Raw genomic sequence first — 12,817 nt, 5'->3', positions numbered from 1 at the left:
CCATATATTCACAATTCAAGCTATCAATAGGGACCATAATTTGACGTAAACCATCATAAACCAAATGCAAGACTCCTATGAATGAGTCAAAACCTAATAGCAGATAAAAAGAAGCGCAAAAAGAAAAGAAAAGAAAGATAAATCCTAAAATCTTGCAGAATTCTTAGTGGTGGAACTCGGCATTCTCTTAGTTAACATCTTTCATGGACTAAGGTAGAGACTTAGATGACATGATCTAGATCACCGGCTAGGGTTATGCGATCCGCTTCGCTCAGGCCTAGCCTGAAGGCACAAATGCAGAGAGAGAGAGAGAGGCACCAACTTTGAGAATTGTTGTAACAAATATTTAATGGATTTGAATGAAATAGTCAAGAAAGTTCACTTTGAGGGTGAGGACCTCTATGAAGAAGACATGAGAAGGAAATAGAAGATTCTTTTACTTTTTGGATAAATTTCAAAGCCAAAATGCTTTGTACATATATCTAACACGTTTTAACAGAATTTCCCACGTAGTGGCCCTAGACTAATAAACTAACAGCAAAATAAACAAACTGCAACCACATTCTAACGTTATGGGAGTAAGCCCAGTACCTAATAACAGCTAAAGGTTTCTAGTAAAATAACAAGTTTTGCTAAATTATAAAAGTGGCAAAATGATTGGCCCATGGGCCTCAAGGCTTCAGTAAGTCCAATCTTTTCACTATCTTCCATTGTACTTTAAGTGCACTTTACTTCCAAATACTTCATCACATTAAACATATTTCTTCCAGATCTTAGTTGCCTGCGACAAGTCCTTCCCCTTTAAAGCACTTTGTCTACAAGGTGCGGATATGCCTCCCTATGATGAGAGTAAGGTTCCCAAGTCGCATCTTTGTCTTCTTGTCTCGTGCTTGGTTCTAGGTCTTCTTCATATGACACCCCCAAAACCTCTTCAAGTTCTGGCTTAAGAATCCTTAGTAGGGGTGGGTAGTGGGGCCCCGCACCCCGCTACCTCACCCCACATCTACAGCGCCTAGCGAGGGCGGGGAGAGCTCAACTAAGCCCCGCATTTCCCCTTCCCCACCCCTGCTTACATTTATATATATGTTATACATATATATATATATATATATATAAACATGAATATATATTTATATTTTACAAATTGTGTATATATAAATATATATTACAATTTGTTAGACTTGTTTACAAAGTATGCATTAACAAATTTTAAAAATATATAGTTTAAAAACTAATACACTACAACTTGCACAAAATATGCACTAATAAATTTACAAATTACATAATTTTTAAATTATAATCATATTTACAAATTTTAAATTTATAATTTGGGTCTAAAAATATATTTTTAATCACTTTTAGACTTAGAAATAATTTTTAAATCTAATGAAATGTAGTATATTTTTTAATTGGACGGAGGCGGAGTGGATTAGGTATCCATGCCGCACCCCGCCCTTGCATCCTAGGGGCGGGGGATGAGGGTGAAAACCCCACCCTTGCTCCATGCGGGGCTGGGTGAGGGGAAGGGGTGGCTTTGCCCCTTAGGGGACGGGTAGCAGCCCTAAACCCTAGAGCATCCACTGGGGGTAGCACATGCACAATGGTGAATTTAGCACCCAACTTTTTCTTGAGTTGAGAGACATGGAAGGTAGGGTGTATTTGGGTTGATGGGGGTAGTCCTAACCTGTATGCGATGATGTTAACCTTTTGTAAAATGTTGAAGGAGCTTAAATGTTGTGGGGGCAAGATTGAGGTTGTGTCGATGAGCCACTGAAATTTGTTGATATGGTTGAAGCCGAAGGTATACCCAATCCCCAATCTCAAATTCTGTTACTTCCTCCTTAAATCTACGTATTTCTTCATATGTTCCTGTGCTTGATGTAGGTTGTGATGTAAGATTTGTAGTGATTGATTTTGGGATCTATGGTTAGTTTCCACAACCTCTAAGCAGGCTGATCCTAGTACATAGTTGAGTAGCCGAGAAGGGGGATACCCATATAAGGCTTCAAATGTGGTAAGCTTTCTTGATAGGTGTTGTGTGGAGTTATACCACCATTCGGCTAGTGATACTCATGAAGACCAATCCTTAGGTCGATCATCTGTAAAACACCTTAGGTAATTTCCTAGGGACTTATTAACTGCCTCTATCTGCCCATGAGTTTGGGGGTGGTAGGTGGTGCTCAAATTCATCTGGACCACTTGGAGGGTAAAAAAATGCTTACCAAAACTGACTAGTAAATGTACTATCTCGGTCTAATATGATTGAAATAGGCAACCCGTGATGTTTGAACACATTCGGGAGGAAAAGTTCAGCCACTGTCTTGGTTGTGTAAGGGTGTTTTAGGAGACTGAAATCACTGTACTTAGAGTTGTAAAAAAAAACTGGTTGAACTGGATTGGATTGGACTGAATCAATTAGTTTGGTCGGGTTTGTAAGTGACTCGGTGTGGTACTGGTTCTTAAGAACTAAAACCGGTCATAAATCGGTGTAGTACTGATTTTCATATTTTGAAAACCGATTTAAATCAAACCAGATTGGTATATATATTTTTAATTTTTTATGTTATATTATATATATTATATGCTAAATTATTAATTAATATAGCATAAAATTCAAATCTTATCATTCAAGTCTATTAATCTTATAATATAAAATTAATAGAACATTTGATATAAAAATAATAATCTTATAATTTTTAATATAACATTTTATATAACATATAAAATTTAATTTATAATATAAAATTAATATAACATAACATTTTAATCTTAAACATAAATATTAATATTAAGTTATTGATATAAACTTACTTTTGATATATATATATATATATATATCAAGAATAAATACATTTTTGACATAATAAATTATAATATATATTATTTTGTAAATATATTTTTATAGATTTGATCATATATCCATGTAAAAAGACTAGAACTTATATAGACTATAGTTAAATTTAATACTATACTAGTATATGTTAATTATTATAAAATAATGTACTTATACTAATTTATAAATAGACTAATAGTTTAGTATATGTAAACATCAGATTATTACTAACATAGATAATTTGTAAAATTAAAAAAATTAGACCTGGCCATTTCGGTTTCGGTAGTGAATCAGTCCGGTATCAGTTCTTAAATTTTTAAAACCGGTGTATACCGATTTGGTTCTAAAAGATGTGCAAAGCTGGACTGAACTGGATCGGTTACACCCCTTACTGTAGTTGGTGAGCCTGTCTACAACCACCCATAAATTGTTAAAGCCATTCAAATTAGGTAGTCCTTTTATGATGTCCATGGTAATATGTGTCCAATGTTGGAGGCGAATAGGAAGTAGTTGCAGCAACCCACTTTGAAGAGTAGTGTCTACCTTAACCCTTTGGCATAAGTCACATTTCTTGATAAACTGCTTAACATTCTTCTTGAGACCAGGTCAATAAAAATCCCTCCTTACTCTGTGTATTGTTTTGTCATAGCTTGAGTGTCTGCCCCATGAACTACTATGCATTAACTCTAACACTTTATTCTTGAATACTTCCTGATTGGGTACAAAGTTTGTTGTTGTACAAGAATAGTTCTCCCCTCATAGAGTATATTGGATGTAGTTAGTTCTCACATAATTGGGTGATGATGAACACTTTGTCAGATGTTCTCATTAGCATAGGCTACTTTTAAGTCCTTCACCAAACGCAGGGAAGGAAAAGTAATTAGGGACAAAGAACATTCCTCTTCACTTTCCCTCCTGGACAGCCACCAGGTACCCTATTTTCAGTCCCCTTTTTATACTCTACTGTAAAATCATCCCGAGGAGTTTAGTGATCCATTTATGTTGCACAGGTGTGCCCATTTTTCGATCAAGCAAGTATTTCAAGCTCTGCAGATTAGTCCTAATCAAAAAGGGTTGTCCAGTAGACAGGGCCTTCATTTGAGCCCTGTTGAGACAAGTGCAAAGAGCTCCTACTCATAAGTGGACATCCCTCGAGTCATTCCCTTTAGAGCTTGGCTGTAAAAGGTCAGAGGTCTTCCCTTGTGCATTAACACTACTTTTATAGTTGTTCTTGATGCATCACATTCTATAGTGAAAGGAGTGGAAAATTCTGATAGGGCAAGAACCGAGGGTTGCATGACAACTTTCTTCAACTGATGGAATGCAAGCTTGGATTCTTTAATCCAATGGAAGGTATTTTTTTTTTTTTTAAAATTTTTTTAAATTTTTTTCTATGAGGGGTGAAGCAATCTCTCCATATCCCTTAATGAATTTTCTATAGTAGCCTGTTAATCCTAAAAATTCCCTAGCCTTGGAGGGAATTAGGAAGAGGCCATTCCTTCATGGTTTGCAACTTGTCCAGTTCAGCTCTTTCTCCTTGGGTAGAAATCAAGTGGCCTAGGTAGGCAATCTACGGCACCCAAAGATTGTCTTTCATAGAGCTGATGTTGTCTTGCATAGTAAGTCAATAGAGAAAAACAATTCATAAGAAAAAAACTAGGAAAAATAAATGTTCATTAACTACCACGCCAAACATTCAAAACTCAAGCTAGTAATAGGCACCATAATTTGATGTAAACCATCATAAACCAAATGCAAGACTTCTAGGAATGAGTCAAAACCTAATAGTAGATAAAAAGAGGCGCACAAAGAAAAGAAAAGAAAAGAAAGATAGATCCTAAAACCTTGCATAATTCTCGGTGGTGAAACTTGGCATTCTCTGAGTTAACATCTTTCATGGACTAAGGTAGAGACTTAGACGACATGATCTAGACCATTGGCTAGGGTTATGTAATCTGCTCTACTCAGGTCTAGCCTGAAGGCACAAATGTTGAGAGAGAGAGAGAGAGAGAGAGAGAGATAGGCATTGCCTCTGAGAATTACTATAACAAACATGCAATGGATTTGAATGAAATATTATAAAAGCTCACTTCGAGAATGAGGACCTCTATGAAGAAGAAGATGTGAGAAGGAAGTAGAATATTCTTTTACTTTTTGGATAAATTTTCAAAGCCAAAAAATGCTTTGTACATATATCGTAGAGGCTCTAACGGAGTTTCCCACATAATGGGCTTGGACAAATAAAGTAACAGCAAAATAAACAAGCTGCAACCACATTCTAATGCTATGAGAGTAAGCCCAGTACCCAATAACAACTAAAGGTTTCTAGTAAAATAACAAGTTTTGCTAAATTATAAAAGAGGTAAAATGACTGGCCAATGGGCCTCACGGCTTCAATAAGTCCAACCTCTTCACTGTCTTCCATTGTACTTCAAGTACACTTTACTTTTAGAGACTCCATCACATCGAACATCTTACTTCCAGATCTCAGTTGCTTGTGACAATTGTGTACCGGGCTTGGAATGGATCCGATTTTGACTTTGGGCATGAAATTCGATTCTGGGGACAATGCATTGTGACATATTAAGTATTTGTCACTCTGAGCACTGGGATATAATTAAAATTGATGATCTGTAATTGGACAAGAGTAACACATCATCTATATTTTAAATATTATAAATTGTAGATGCAAAGTGATTAAGCTTAATGTCATAACATGCTGCCATAGAATATGAGGATTGCTTAAGTAGTTTCTAAAAGCACGTTTGGTTAGGACATTGGTTTTACACCCTCCAATCACATGTTGCATCTAATAGTTATACACTTTTTAAGACAACCTAGATTGTATAAGATTATTACTAAAACACTAAAATAGGAAATATAAACTTAAAAATTACTAATCCTAATTAGTTTTCAGATTAGCTCCAATCACTACTCCAACTGTCTCTCACAATGCATATAAAATACAGTGATAATTTCTCATTGAGTATGCGTTGATATCGTGTTTCACAGCCTGAGCAACTCCACAATAATCAAACTCACTCGATACCTGTAATTGAGAGGGAGAAGAGGCTCCGGTGACGTTTGGGGTCACTCCGATGCCAAAGTAAGTGAAGAATCCTCATGTGATGGGAAAGGTTTAAAGAACTAGATAGAATAGTAAAAGGTTAAGAGAGCTTTCCTGTAAGAGGGATGTCTGTTATTTATACTTGATTTGGACTCTACTGCCGAGGGAGGTCGTGCCGTGTCAGGTCGTACCTGACCTGCCACCACTCCTCCCCCTGTTGTGATAGTGTGTCAGTCTGCAGCTCAGATTGCCGAGGGATGTTGTGGCGTGTCAGGTCGTGCTCGGTCAGACCTACTGCAACCATCCTGCCAAGATAGGGTGTCAGGTCATGGCCTAGCTGCTCTGTGTACTCTGGTAGTGTGCCGTTGCTTGCCGGGTCTGCTGTCATGCACACTGAATGCGACGTGCCTTGGGTCTAATGCACCCACGATCGGGCACGTCCAGTCGTCTGCGTATAGTGGGGTAGTCTTCACAGTACCTTATGGCAGGGATCGGTAGGTCACCAAGTCCCGAGATGGGGCTCTTGGCGTATCCGAGCTTGGTGCCAAAGCCTTTCCGGATAGGTTTACTGTTGTGGGCTTGGTGCGCGGTCTCCCGGTCTGGGCTTCTAGCCACATCAGGGTTTCGTCCGAGGGCCTGGGGTTCCCATAGCTTGATCTCTTTGGGCCTGGGCCCTTCTGAGATGGCCCCCCCACAGTACTCCGCGAATTCCTATCACAGACATGTAGTGGGAATTCAAAACACCCCTAATAATGGTGCTGCCCGTTTGGCTTTCGTCGCTTCAAGTTCCCAAGGCCATTTGTCCGTTTGATGAGTGTGTTTCGCCGGTTCCCGTTTCCCTTCTATCTTTTGTCTTTAGTGGGCCGTCCGCCAGTTGTGTTCTTGAGGCCACCCATTCAGCTTCCGCCAATTCGGGTTCCTAAGGCCATCTTCCCATTCAATGAATGCCTCTCCTCGTTTCTTATGGTCGTTTCGTCTCCTGACGAGTGATTGGACATGCTGGCTGTCTTTTTCTCCATGTCCTAGGACCTCATTGGTCCGTGCCCCCCACTCACCTAACATGACGGCTGCCATCCGTGCCGTCACTTTGACTGTTGGGTGCTGCGTGGCGCTTACTAACGTCATTGCTGTCAGGACCGCTTCATTTCCTGCGCACTCTGTAATCTTCCTCTTTTATATAAAGCACACTTCTCCTTCTTCTTCCTCCATTTCTTCCTTCCACCATTCTTCGTGTTCCTGCCATTTCTCCCAGTTCCTTCTCCAGCTGCCTTGCCTCACTCTCTTTCTTAGGCCTTTCGTTCCTCTTTTGCCACCGTTTCCTTCTTCTTCCTCCACTACGACCTTTTTCCACTTCTTACTTTCTAGTCGCTTCTCACTACTGACATGGCACCCAAGGCTGACGCCGTTGCTCCATATTTTGGGGGGAAACGCTGGGTTTCCTCCTTCTCTGGTGATGACCTTAGGGCGTTTCGTGCCAAATAAAAAATTTCCCCCTCCATCATATTGGATATTCCTGGTGGGGTGAGCACGCGGTGAATCCTGATGGCACGGCGTTGCGGGTGGCCCTTTTTCAATTGATGTTTGCCAACAGTCTTTGCCTTCCATTCTGCCATCCAGTTCGCGAGGTTCTTAATTACCTTGGGCTAGCCCCAGCGCAGCTCCATCCCAACTCGTGGTAGCTTCTGATATCTAGCTGCGTCATCTTCCGGATGACACTTAGTGGGACTGCTGAGGAGTACCTCAACTTGACAGCTCAAGATTTCTTGTCGGTGTACCACATCAACCGCTAGTCGGGGAACATCTGCAGTTTTCGAGCCCAGGCTTTTGGCTGGAAGATCGCTTCACTCAAACAGCGTCACTCGAGCATAAAGGAATGGTCCTCAAAGTTTTTCTTCATGTCAGGCTCGAACTGGGAGTACCCCGAGGGGGAGGCCGCCCACAAGGAGTATCCCATTCAGGCATTCTGGGGGTTTCTCCCTTCCTCTGAGAGTTTGAAACTTACACTAAATTGGAGGGAGGAGGCCCGTTTAGAGACGGTGATAGCTTGAGTGAGGGCCCATCCTGACGAGTCATAGACCGATCAGGTCCTCTCAGACGAGAACTTTTGCAATTTCTTGTCCATGCCCGATCGCTCGTATGCTATCGGTAGGAACTTCTTCGGTGATATTCCCTCTCCTCGGGTGCAGAAGCATGTCTCAAGCTCCTCTAGTGGCTAGGCGAAATGACCGAAGGTGTTTCACGATCCGCATTGGAGGAAGCCAAGTAGTGAGGTCGGGGGTTCCTCTTCCTCTCATGGTCGTTCTGGGGAGTCTGGGAGCCGTGTGGAGATGCCCCGGGGCCATGACATTTGTGGACAGGGGAAACAGTAGTCCATGCGTCCAGAGATTCTGGTCCCTTCAACATGGGGGTCCACATCGTTTTCGAGCAGTTCGCACTCTGCCGCTGGGCCTTCTTCATCTTCAACGTGCCCCCGGCCTACTTCCGTTGGGTCCCCCTGGACCCGTTGTTTCCTTTCAGGGAAGAGGAGGATGCGTGTGACCTCTAAGTGCACTTCTTCAGTTCCTTTACGCAGTACGTATCACTGTATGCGATCACAATGAAGGGTAAAGGGTGAATTTTGACAAAAATATGTAAATGGCTCATGGGATCAATCTATTGAGAATGGATGAGCATGATGCCTCATGGTATAATATTGTGTGGGATCAATCTATTGTTCCTTAATGTTCTTGCTCATGATCATGAGCAGTTTCCCACCTTTATAATTACATTTCATGTAAGTATTATATTGACTTAGGCATTTCAAAAGAACAAATTGTCATCAGTCCCACTTCTAAGTGGTCGAGCTGTTTTTCTTAGTATAACAACCTTCCACACATCTGCTGTCACGTCACAAATTACACCAAACTTACAATACATTCATGCACATGGTACAACACTGAAATCAAAAGCAGAAGAAGCCGAGGTAGAGAGGAGATTTTCCATTTTCTTAAATCAAACACTGAAAACATTGCTGCCACGTCTCTGTTTTGCTTCGTTCTTTCTACCTTATATGTATCTTTAGTTTCTATAGCTCCTTCACCAAGTTTGCAATCTTTGGAGGATCTTAAAGGTGGGTACCATAACATTCAGAACCATACGTCGGAACCTTTCTTGGCTATGAGACTTGAGAGTGAAATTAACATTTGGGATCAAGTACAAGAAATACAAATGGGTTTAGATCGAGGACGCCACAGAGCTAATGAGGAGAGGATTGAGGAAGAAAAAAATGGTGGAAGATTTTAAAACAGGAAGAGTAAAAATTTCTGAGGTGCTAAATGAAGTGGTATATGGAACATAAAATGGTGGAGAAAGTGAAGCTTTATAGGTAGTTGAGGATGAAAAGAAGGGAGCAGTTGATGAGTTGCGTGAATTGACGGAGCCACAATCTATATATATTGACGAAGGTTGTAACATGAAACAGTGAAGATATGGGGTTTTTCTAGCCAGATGGCTAAGAATTCTGAGTTACAAAATGGTAAAACAATACAAAATCTTGAAGCTTTTCAGGATTATCAGGCACCACGTTTGATGTGAGGGATCGCCAAATTATAGAATTTGATATTACAAATATTTTTATAGAAGAAAATGATATTTTGATGGAGCGAGCCGAAGAAGTTCACAATGAGCGAGATGGAGATGAATAAGTAAATATGGACGGAATGGGCAAGTATAAAGACTTCGAAATTCTCAATCTTGAAGCAGAAGGAAATTTGGAGGAGGCCCTGCTGAAGCACTTTGAAACCGAATTGTTGTTACTATGAGCTGTTATTGGGATTTTAGTATTTTCTATGATTTTGGCCTCCTTGCTATTGGGTTTTCACTTTAAGCATAAGAAAACTTCAGGAAAGCATTCTTCCATAATTGCAAAGCGTTGCTCTGAATCTTTGAGAGTAGTGCTGGAGAAAACTATTGGAAAATATTCATCTCTAATCCCAATTTTGAAGCAAAAGGAAAATGGTGGAAGACAAAGATGGTACGGGAAGCTTGGGGAGTTTTGTTCGTCGTGGCTCGGGGGGTCAACGTCTGTCCATCGCAGATCTTGGAATCGAGCTCTGTCGTGGCTCGGCGGGGTGGAGTTCTGGGTTTCATGAGGGTGAGTCAGTGGAAGGCGAATAGGGCACGGGGAGAAGATTTGGGGGCTGAGCATGGGTGTTTGAGGGGGTGCGAAGGGGCTGCCAATTGTTGAGAATCTAATGTAGTGCATATACAAGATAGCTATGGTGGAAAGTTTAGGTGTCACTTAATTATTGGTGGGCTGTTAATAGAAAAAACTTGGACGGACCGGTGTTAAGTATTTCTCAGTTGTCATTAGAAGCAACTCACTTCCATTTGAGGTATGTTATCATTTCCTTGTATTTGTAGTGCAGACTTTATGTGAACCGGAAGTGAGCTGATCATGTCTATAGCTCTTCTGATCTTGTCAATTCTAAAATAAAAAACAAAAAATACCACAAAAATAAAAGCATCATTAGCCCAACACCCCTTCTAGTTGAGTAATTATTAGGTAATTTTGTTGTAACAGCCCGTATCCAAACGATCAGAAAGTTAGTTCCTGTCATAAAAAATCACATCCAAACAATTATATATCTATAGGCTCCAAATAACACAAGAAAACAACTCTATCACATAAACTCCTTTAATCAAAAGTATACATTCTTCCACAATTATCACTGAAATTCTCCAACATATATAATAATAAAAAGAAACTCCACAAAGTCTAATAAAGTCATCAAGGTTCCAAAATACTACTTAAAAAAAAGACAACTTTCCAAATTAGACTCCAATAATCCATAGTACCCTTTGGTACTTAATCCACTATGCCTATTAAACTTGCCCTTGCATGTTTCCTATTTTTGATTCCCAGCTGAACCATCAAAATCATATAAAAATATTGAAAACAATTAGGTGAGTTATTGACAACTCAGTTATAAGCAATAAACATATACTAATATATAAACATGAGCTAGTTGCAGAATGCAGAAAAAAAAAAAACTAATTATAAAACAACACCATTTCTTCAGGTGGGTTGCATGGGCTTCTCCGTGGGCTGGGACTTGAACTTGGGTGTTACATTTGTAGAACCAACGCGTGATATGTTTACCTTATCCATAGATATTATGCCAATTAAAATAAGCTAATAAAAGAATTGTAAATAATTATATAATTGTAGCATATTATTATTCTTAAAAGTAATACTTATTTTAACCATATGAAGTGATAGTGATAGAATCAGAGTATGACTTCATCCATACTTTTAAATTTTCTAATAAATTTTCCCTCTTAGCTAGCTTCTTTTAACTTTGTAAAGAGAAGTGTGATGTCAATGTACACAAATATTTTACAAAAATGAATTTATACAATGATATGATTTAATATGAGACATTAGATTTACTTTATAATAAAAGAATTTACAATCCGACGTCTAAGCCAAACCAATTTATACATTCAGTTTTATAAAATTTTTATCTAAACCAAATATTTATCTAAGAAATGATTTGTACAAGTCTCAAATAGACAAATTATGCGTAATCCTTTTGTAAAAAAGTGAACCATACCTCAATAAGTATAAAATATATATATATTTTTTTAATGTGATCTTTTTTTTACAAAAGGTTTCCACAAAACTTGTAATCTATTTAATGAACTTTTACATAACATTGCTCTCTTATCTATAGACGAAACTTGTAATCTATTTGAAAGTTAGGTGTCATGCATTACGCCTCCGGTTAGAAAAATCAATATAGACAACCTTCTAAGAGATTCTGATAATCCGATCAGAACATCCACGTACTCTCTCTTTTCTCTCAAAAAAACCCACAATATATAACCCTCTTGGAAATAACGTCCCGTTCTTAATCTCAGTGTCTTTCATAATTACTCTACAAATTATGCACCATAGCCCAAGCTAACTATATCGATCGATCCCTCATGGGTTTGGGTGAAAACTTCAAGTGCTCATGCACCTTTCTCTTCCTTTTTCTCCTCCTCAATACCATATTTTTTTCCTTCCCCAGTTTCTTCCTCCTCCTCCTATGAAATCCAAGTCAAAGCTCCTCCCAGCTCCAAGTACCAAGCTGTGTTCTACATCAAGAACACCAACGGTTTAGTCTTGAACAAACAAGACTACCCGATCACCAAGAACAGAAGGAAGATGATCATGAGGAGATCATCACAGAACATGATCAAGAACGTGAAAACCAGGCCGTTTGAAGTCATGCTCCCAAAGGGTTTTGTCCCTCCTCAGGTTCATCTCCTTGCCACAATGAATACCCCGACTCAGCCGCCATCTACTGCGATCTTTCTGCATCGAATCCCTAGGGAACAATGTACATTTCGGCCTGCCCCGTGGACGGACACTCGAACCAGATGATCAGGAATATGGGTTCGTCTCGTGGTCTATATTTTGTTGATCTGCACTTTCTTTATATGTTTCTTCTTGGGATTTTTGTTACAGTTTTTGTCTCCTAATTATAATTCGCCAAGCTTATTGATAAAAAAGGGTAGCTAGCTTTGAGTACGATCATACTATATATGAATGTTGGTCTTGTAATGAAGGAAAATACGGGTGATAGTAATTATCAAACAACAATATAGATGAAGTCAGAGGGCCGTAAAACTTTGGGTTCTGAAAATCTTCTCCTTTCTTGAATGTTATTTAATGCATATTACGACGTACCACCCGGCCGGCCCTATGTTCCACAAGATTTTCTTCATTTAATTTATGCTCTATTATTATATTACGTTGTTTGCAGCTTGTTTTTGTTTTCTGATTTGTTTTTCTTCCGAAGTAGGCCGCCAGGAGAAAGGAATTATATCAATTGATGAGGCTCAGGAGGGCATTATCTCCTAATTTCCTAGCTATTTATGCTTCTTTAATC

Source organism: Juglans microcarpa x Juglans regia, chromosome 5S (genome assembly GCF_004785595.1).
Source record: "Juglans microcarpa x Juglans regia isolate MS1-56 chromosome 5S, Jm3101_v1.0, whole genome shotgun sequence".
NCBI lineage: Eukaryota > Viridiplantae > Streptophyta > Magnoliopsida > Fagales > Juglandaceae > Juglans > Juglans microcarpa x Juglans regia.
The sequence above is the reverse complement of the archived record's forward strand: the minus strand, read 5'-3'. Positions refer to the sequence as shown.